This window comes from Megalobrama amblycephala, linkage group LG18, assembly GCF_018812025.1.
Source record: "Megalobrama amblycephala isolate DHTTF-2021 linkage group LG18, ASM1881202v1, whole genome shotgun sequence".
NCBI lineage: Eukaryota > Metazoa > Chordata > Actinopteri > Cypriniformes > Xenocyprididae > Megalobrama > Megalobrama amblycephala.
In genome coordinates this window covers 37,731,923-37,741,567 of record NC_063061.1, presented here as the reverse complement: position 1 = coordinate 37,741,567, position 9,645 = coordinate 37,731,923, and the positions used below count along the sequence as shown (strand labels likewise).

General features: G+C 37.1%; 1 long non-coding RNA gene across 2 annotated transcripts; it reads left to right on the top strand.

The window, feature by feature from the left end:
• Positions 1 to 124: 124 nt before the first annotated feature.
• Positions 125 to 4,503, top strand: LOC125253352. Of its 2 annotated transcripts, XR_007181416.1 has the most exons (3): positions 125 to 144; positions 301 to 422; positions 3,906 to 4,503. It is a non-coding gene; the product is annotated as an uncharacterized LOC125253352 (long non-coding RNA). The 2 variants fall into 2 exon arrangements; XR_007181415.1 differs by lacking the exon at positions 125 to 144 and having other exon boundaries at positions 151 to 422.
• Positions 4,504 to 9,645: the final 5,142 nt, after the last annotated feature.

The window sequence follows — 9,645 nt, the reverse complement described above, 5'->3', positions numbered from 1 at the left end:
TATGTATTCAAGTATTAAAAGTAAAAAATACTGATTGATGAACAATGTTTATTATTATTATTATTTTATTATTATTATTATTATTATTGCCAGCACTAGTTAGACTTATCATTAGTCAGCATTAAAAGCTTCTATAAAAACAAGGTAATGACGTGTGAAAGCAGCAGAATCACTATCATTCCCCAGCTTGTTCTTCACTTTCCCCAAAACGTTTGCAATGAATCAGTAAAATGTGGCATTGGCCATCAGTGCAGTTCTCACAAACTGAAGCTGTGTGTGATGAGATCCGCTTCTTCTTAGACGCTGGAACACACTGTCCCACCAACACTGGAACTGGATCCCTCTAGATCCGTTTTACCACAATGATGATTGTAGAGGAGAGTGAGACAAACTTTCGCTTGGCTCCGAAGCGAAAGCTTAATGTCAGTATTCTGTAGGATCAAAATCAGCTCAAATTAAATAATTTATAGGGAATTATAAAGAGTCATTTAGTTTACAACCAAGCAACTGAATCTTCCAGCGTTCATCTGCTCGGACCGTAATAAGCTCTTGTAGCGGATATGAATATCCAACTATTGTGAAAACACTAATTAATAGCTCAGTAACAGGATCAACAGTTTAAGACATTCAATTTTACAAGCACATAATACAAGACACTTTCTTTTAAAATTTACAGGAGACTTTATTAATTATTCTAACACAAACTAATCTAACACAAACACGCACACACACACAAACATTCATACATGTTGCAGAAAGAAAGGAAATGATAGAGAAAGAGTTTTAACAGAGAATGAAATGATGAGCATGATTTCTAGCAAAATAACAATGGTTAACCTTTGCGGAAAAACTTAGAACATGAGACTCTTAATGGGAAGGAAAAATAAGTAAAAGAAACGAAAAGTGAGTAAAAGTTGGATTGCTTGAATGAGCTGCTTGTCTATCCTTTGTCAGCTTAGTCTTTTCTTTTTCTTCAATTTTTTTTTCTTCTGTCTTTGTTCTTTGTCCCACCTCTTTGAGGAGTTCTGGCCAATCAGGTATCGTCTTGTTTCAAAGGTGGCTTTACTCTGACCCAATCATAAAATAAGCGTTATCTCCAGTCTCTGGAATTGCCAGCTTTGGCAGAGAGTACCATTTAGACATGATTTCTATTTAAATGGAATATGATACATTTTACACAGATTTCATTCAAGCCATGATTTAAAGGAGAAGAAGAGATTAAAATGCATATCAAATAAGAAATACTTTCATTCAACCATTCAATAGTTACATGAGTTGCAGGTGTTCTAAAATATAACTGGTTACATGTAGCATGTGTGGACATGATATAAAATTTATGCAGTTGAAAGATGTTTGATAAGTCCGTTTCAAATTGTTTGGAACAATTTGATGCAGTTTTAGTTGTAGAAACAGTCTCTGTGGGTTTTTCTGTAAAACAGGCCTGCATTGTCTCTCTGTCTCTTTTGATCTGGAGATCAAAGACTTCTGGTGGCTTAAATTGTGTTGTCTTTTTGACCATTTGGTTGCTACAAATGGCTTAAAGGTTTGCCACATTTCCTTCAGTCAGGAAGCATGGGTGCCATAAAACTACCTAGCAGGTGTTCTGTAGATGGACTGGAGCTGAAAATTAGATTCTCTGAGCTTGGGTTTCTGGAATTATGTTTTGAAAGAATCATCTGAACGATTCATTTGTCTGGTTCGTCCACGGTTCTTACAATTCGCATGCTGCCCTTATATACCCTGAAGCAGGAGTGCAATTTGTGATGCAAATCTCACTAGCCAACATACATTGACTCGTTCTTTTACCACTTGAAGGTGATTGTTTGCACATGACGTCACAGCAGCAGCGCGAATGAATCTGGAGGGCAGGGAGGGAATTTTCTATAGGAATCCTAACAAAAGCTCAAAATTTGTATGTTTTGCGTTGTTTATGGTTGCTCAAATCGTTAAAATCGAGAACCCAAAAGGTGTTTATATCGTTTCCATAACTTATAGCCTACCGTTTTTTATAGCCTAACTTATTTAATTTTTTAAACTTTAAAAGTTGTCGCCTTTTATAGCGTTTTGCATCTGCTGATACTGAAATGAATATGGATACTGCTTACCTTTTGATTTTGACTTGGTTAAATATTCACATTCTTCATGCTATCGTTTGCAGGGAGGAGAAGATATTTTATCCTATTTAATTATAATTTGGTATTTTCACTTCAGTTTTGTAGTATTCAGTTCACAATGTTGATCTGGTTACCATGAGAACAGTGTCACGCGCTGCTGCTTCAGCCGTCTTATGGTAGAAAATGTCCAAATAAAATAAATGTGCTCAACAAGCTGACATAAGTCGATGCATTTCTTTGTTGGAAGCGTGTAAATGTAACTAGTTTTAATGTTGCCTTTGTAAATATTCACTTTCCCATATGACCACGAAGGAGAATCGGAGGGTCACATTCAGGGGACAGACACCGACATGCTGTATTTTTTGTATTTATTTCAACAAATGACAACCAAAATCAAACCCATAGAAGCTCGTGAACAGTTTTGAAGTGGCTGTGTGCAAGTTATAATCATTCACAGCAAGTGAGTCATACTCGCAAACAATGTTAATTAATTATTACACAAAAAACAAATACAAAATTCAGATAAGTTTGTGATTATTTTGAGTGAAAGGCAGTGGGTTTATTTAGTGACATTATTATTTGCTAGTCGTCCTCCCTCACCAAATCGAAAATTGTATTACACACCGTGTCCAGTCTTTTTCCCTGAATGATTGTGAGTTCCGATTACAATTCTCGATTCAGCATAAATGACCAACAATGGCGACATTTTTCACAATCATGACAGAAAATTAAAATACTGGCTTTATAACATCACTAGTAGAAAGGCAGCGCGATATAAACAAAAATGAACATGGCGAGACGGCAGCTTCACATCCTCTAAATCTACCTTCTCGATGGCAATCAAGTCTTTCAATTCAGTGGAAAAGTCGCTTCTCTTCATAACATAAGGATCACGTCCAACATATGTTGTGATTTTCTGTTTATACCTTTCTAAACCAGCACAGTACGGACTTTTCCCTATCTGTTCCATTCTAATTTTCACTGCTTGCCCTCCACCGGAATTTCGCGCGTCACCAGAACCACGTGATTGCAAACAACCTATTCATCACTGATCAAACTGCAAAGTATAACTTTGATTATATTACTTTTGAATGTTCTCTGAACAATCTGAAATAAGTAGTTTCATTAAACGACATCCAAATTAAACATTTAAGGTTTTTTTTGTTTTGTTTTGTTTTTGGGTTCTGTTTACTATTATTATAATGAATGATTATTATTATTATGTTTGTGAGTCAAACTAAACTTAGCTGGTTTTAATACAATTCACCAAAAATCATATTATGAAAATTGTAAATAGTAAACATAGCAAAGAGATCAAAACAGTATTATGGTATAATGTAATTATTATTATGTAACAATAAACGTAAGAACATATAACTGTATTAGAACATTAAACTGTATTTAACAAATATTTTAAATGATAATAATTTTCAAAAACTGTGATACAACTAGTGCATCCCAAAGTGCTGTACAAAACAATTACAATGGCCAAATATGACAAAAATGAATCAAAATTAAAATAAAAACCAGGATTTTGTCCTCTCCTGGGTCAGTCTCAAAAGCCAGGGTATAAATATGTTCATGCATTATTAATGTAAATACTCAAATGTGTGAAACAGCCTTAACTTGAACTGAATTACTAACACTCTGGTTAATCACATGATGCTTATGATGATAAAACATGCTCTACTCAAGTGTACTTGTAATATGTCAGCCAAGTGTTTGTGTTCTTGACCTTGCATAAAGTTTGTTTCAAATATTTTCATATTTTCTTTTCTTTCTTCTTTTTAGTCATAAGCAAAGAAAGACACATCATCCCCTCCTGTGAGCAGCAAAGCCGACGATCACAATCAAGAGATAAATGATTTTTAATTTAGTGAGAGTGTGTGTGTGTGTGAGTACTTGTTTATCTATCTAACGGGACCACGGTGCCATTACACATTTATACCAACAAAGCCAAGTTTTATGGGTTAAATCAAGCAGAAATATCTCTTTAAGGTAATGTCAAGAGAAATGGAGTGTTCTCTTCCAAACAATTTGATAAAGATTTACATGATAAGAAAAGGGAAAATGTGCTTCAAAAGTGAATATAAAAATTGGGCTCTTAGAGCTCTTGAGTGTGTGTAGAAGATCTGTTGAATATAGAAAGAGTTTACAAGCAAGCAGCAAGCAGAAGCCAGCTCCAGACCACAACCCTCAGAACATCAAAGAACACACATGATTTTTTACAGAAGAACATATATTGAGTAGAGAAGATGGTAAGCTTTAAAATATAATTGTTTATTCTGGCCCATGGAACTTCCAGCTTAGCTGCTATAGAGTGGTGTATCTAGCTTTTGCCTTTGCAAGAAATAATAAAATGAGAATGAGGACTGCCCTCAAACACTGATAGTATTGTCTACGTCTCTTTATTGTTGTAGAGTGAGAATCTTTTTGGAGTATAAGAAGTTGACTGTCTAAAAAAAGATAGATTTTGATAAAGATATCCCGACGGTCTTTACAAAGTCAAGGTTGCCAACCAGTCACAACAGAGTGGGCCGTGGGAGTGCAATAGCAGGCATAGCTGTCCTCTGAGGGCGAACTGTGGTGCACTGAATGGAAGGCTAACCCAGGTAGGCGTGGTTGATATCTGAACCGTAGGCCTAAGAGGTACGGTAGTGATCAGAGTAGATCAGAAACACCACTTTAAACAGTGAAGAGTGATTTTATTAAAATTACTTTGGTTCATTGTTAGATGGTAAAGTGCGAAACCTGTTTGGTTTCTTTGCCATTTCTTGCCATCACAAACATACTGTAAGGAATTTGTAGGTCAGATCTCAAAATTTATGTTGACAATTGAAATATGTGAAGTAGGGAGGTTCATTTTGCATTTTTTTTTTCCTGACTGACAGCCGATGCTTTTTACCCAATCATTATCTGTTAACTGACAAGATTAGAAGGTTAAATTAGAATTAAATTAAATTAATTTTTTCTCCTAACCAACTTTCAGCTTGGCACAGTTAATTTCACTTTCAAAATGTACTAAAACTACCAAAACACTTAATTCATGTCTCAAATCAACTCATTCTTCCAGAACACTAGCAGAGGTTTCACCCAACAAACACACTTTGTCACTCATAAAACAAAAACACAAACCACAGGCAGCATTATACAATATTTTCTGCTCTTTTCTACTGTTTAGAATTCACTGCAGAATTCAATCCGTTTACATTACTGTACAAACTTATTTTTGTATAAATTAAAGTGAAACTGAAAGACTAACCTGAAAAATTAAAACTGTATTAAATAATGTTATGAGATTCTCATAAATATTTTTGAATATACAAATAAGAAATGTTGGGAAAATTATACTTTTAAACATGAAACTGAACCACCAGGAGGTGGCGGCAAGTGACTGTAGTCAGTAGGCTTGTTCGAGATGCATCAGTGCTAAGCAGACTGATCAGCGTATGACATCAAAGTACCACGAGAGGAGGCATAAGGAGTCGTATGATCTCCAAACACACTTGCGGTACTTTGATGTCATACGCCGATCGGTCTGTGCAGCGCAGATGCATCTCGGACAAGCCTATTTGTTTAAATGGCTGATTCATTCAAAAATGAGGCAGGTGTTTTCGAATGGGCCATTGAATCATTGACTCAACCAATTTGTTCAAAAATGTGAGAGTTATGTGGATGAAGAAGTCTCGAACTCCAGTCTGTTATTCACTACAGAAACTGAAAGTAAAAACTGACTGAGCTTTTGGTATCTGACGCTGCAATTACGGCACATATTCTCTTTGAGACAATTTGCCCATTTTTTTGTAATGAAGGCAGGATATTTAACAATTTATCAATAAACTTTATTATCCATAATAAGCCTGGCATCAGTTCACTGAAAAGTAAACTTCACTTATTACAAATAACTTTACAACACAAATAGAACAATATATATAACTTGAATTAAGAAAATAAACAAGGTAACTGTGTAGGGCAAGCAAGCTATTGCCAATCCAACAGGGGCAGGTTTATGCAGTCAATGGCTTCTTTTCTGGTAATCAAATGAACATGCAGAATATGAGGATCATATTTAAATGGTATTTTTGCAGTTTAATATTCACAGACACTAGTCTACATCACGATTAGATAAGTGTTCTGACCTGTTTTTTATTTATTCATCAAAAATATTAGCCTGGGTGCCAGCCCGAACCCCGCCCACAACATTTTTTGGACGGGAAGTTCGGTCTGGACTCGATCCATTGTGGAGTAAAGCTGCGTTCACGTCACCTCGTATTTACCGGAATCTTGAAATGACAACACGTGACGTTATATTCGGAGCTGTTCACGTCCTTTTGGTCCTTGAACTGGGAATTATGCGTTTCCATGGCAGCACTGTCGACGCCTAAATGAATCTACAGCTGTCAGGTGGTACAGCGCGGCCACGTGGTATATCTGGGAGCTTTCAGAAAACTCCCAGCTTACAAGCTGTAATTACGAGCTCTACGAGGACGTGAACGCTTTTTACAAGCTAGAATCTCGTAACTACAGGAATTACGAGGCCACGTGAACGCACCTTAATTATGCTCGGCTCCCAGAAGGCCGAGCCAATCAAATTGCCAGGGCGGGCTTTAATCGATGATGGACAGGCTATCTGCGGTTACGTAACCACCCACGTCATCAAAGAGCGCTTGGGGAGTTTGATTGACAAGCGATCTAACCAATAAGAACGCCGCATCCGCCATTTTGTCCAACAAAGCAGTCAGGAGTTAGAAGATTAACATCGGTGGAGTTAAACTTGAAAAATTGTGCATATTGACGTCTTTCCGCGTTTGAAACAACATTCATTCTCATGTTCATTCATGTTTATTTGATGCTATAAATGGACTAGTAGGAAGAGATGATCGGTAGCCTCTTGAGCTGAGGCGCTACAGCAATCTGTCACGATCATGGTCACAACACATTAAAGAGCCACAAAAACGGTTTTTATTGTTTGAATTTTTTTAATAACTACACAGTTTGAAAGCTGGGACTTTGTTTAATATCATAAGTAACCTGCTCTGTCTCGTCTGTCGATGTGTTGTCAGTTTCCTTGCTCCGCGATGTATTTTCCACTCTGTGTGGCGTGACAGCGCCACGGCTTGTCGGACAAAGCAACAGTAACTAAGGGGGACGAGTCTTTGCGAAAGGTCAATTAGTTTGCAACAATGATGGCTGTTGAAGAACTGAGATGTGTAGATTCCGCCATCGCGTCCGTTATAGAAGATATCGACAGCGCATTAATTTTAAAAGATGAACAGAGGACCGCGATCAAGGCATTTGTCGATGGGAAAGATGTCTTTGCCGTCCTTCCTACAGGATTCGGCAAAAGTTTGATTTATCAGCTGGCCCCGATGGTCGCTAAGAAGAGTTCTGTTGACAACTATGCGTCGCTCAACATACGTCACTTACTCTGTAGCTCTGATTGGTTGTAGGTCTATCCAATTGAGGTCTTTCCTGGATCGGTTGAAATACGCCCCCATAATCAAAGCCCAATGGAGCAGTATCAGACTCATATTCTGACTAGAATTGAGTATGACCACGTCAGGCTACAAAAATATGGCAAATTCCGTGTTATACAGTAAAATCCATTTTATGACTGGATTCCGTGATTTCCTCCACGTTTTCTGCATCGCAGAAATCCTACTAATGTAGCAAATGAGTATAAGCTCGTTGTATGAGAAAAAGATGGGGACATGTTTATTTTCTTCGCTAAAGATAGGCGCCTCGCCTATTTTTGACGGATGCCGCGTCCAAGACGCGCAGTTCAAATACAAAATAAAGTCAAAATAATCACCCTGTGTAAACTCCTGCTCATATTTCACATCAGTAGGAGGCCAGAAACTGACGAACAAAGATTCGAAGTTGAAAAACTTGAAATTTCTTTGTTTTTGTTGTCCATAACTGGAATTTTATGTGTATTAACTTCATCTGTATGGCTACAGCAAAATAAAGTAGCCTATGGCATAGCAATAAACACAATAAAACCGGATAAAATATAACAATTTAGCCATTAAAAACATGAAAAAAATCAGACAGGCAAATCTCGTTGGTCTCGCGAATCCAGCCGCTTCGCTTCTGAAATGCTTCTGATGTGAGTTGACACCGCGCAGAGGACGGAACAAAACCTTGCCAGAGCCGTAACGCGCCGCACACGCGTGCAGTGTAAACAAGGCTTGAGCAGCAGTGAAGCGGGGTTTCGGCGCCGAGTCTATTTTTGCTGCGCTGCTGACGCTCAATTAAAGTGAAAGCACACTTTTGATGGACAAAATAAATATAATTTCACACACAAACTGTTCAAATTCACAGAATACGCACGTCTAATGTGTTTTAACAAGAATTTGAGTATGACAGAAAAGAAAATTAAGACCAAAAATAATTAGAAGACTTATGGTTCTAAAAATGTGAATTTTTGTTCATCACGATTCCAAAATAAAAGTTTAAACCCTTACACTGAGTTTGCATGTTTTGATGTCCACATATTCTTGTTCAAGAAATTACAGTGGCTGTAGCATTTCTACTATAAAGAAGTGGCCAAATATTAAAGATTAAAAAACATTTGATCTGCTGTAAAGTGTGACAAAAGGTATTTGTTATAATACTGTAACGAACGGAGGAAAAGATGAAACTCACTTAACAGCTTAGTCTTCTTTTATTCAGGTGAGCACCTGTTTGGCCGATGCTCTTGCCTCACAGACATCGAAACAACTTCCGAACATTTTCCCCCAGAACCCCGCCCACACAACACCACGCAGGCTCTACTTTCAAGAGAATCTCCCACCCCTTAAAGCCCCACACAAGCTGAACCATAACATAAGAAAAGAACATACATCACTTAGATTTATCTGAACAGAACATAAAACACTCTTTGGACTTGCTACAATACATTTAGATTGGTGATTATAGGTTGATGGATTGTTTGGTGTAAAATGTAAAAATTTGGTTGGTTTTTAAAATGAATGTATATTTGTTATCTTGCTATGAATATATAATATATATCAAAATATATCGAGCGCAGCGTTAGTTGTTTCGGATCTCTAAGGCTTTCAAGTCCCGGCTGGCATGGACCTCACTGCCGAGAGACACTCATCCTCATAACCAAGCTACAGTATAGACGTCCAACTGCCATATAGATATATGTAGATCTACATGATACCATGTTCGCTTTAAATACATTACTAAGTGTCTTAATTGTCTATGTATTTCCAAGCTGATGGTTCCGGGCCCGGGGGTTAATGTTAATGCTCTTGTATGTTCAATTAATTTTGGAGCAAGAACCCCCATAAGGAACCATACCGCCAAAGATAATTATGTTCAATAAACTCAAGTAACTTGCCAAAGTGGTCCTGTCTGAAATAGCTATAATATATACTGTAACTATTTAGAGTTGTGAAAGGGGTGGGAAAAAATAACAAGCTTTTGCTTCATCCCGCTCCTTTTTGGACAATTATTGATTATTACACTTAGATATTGTTTTTTCCTTCTGTATGTTGTAAGATGTAACACACTTATTATA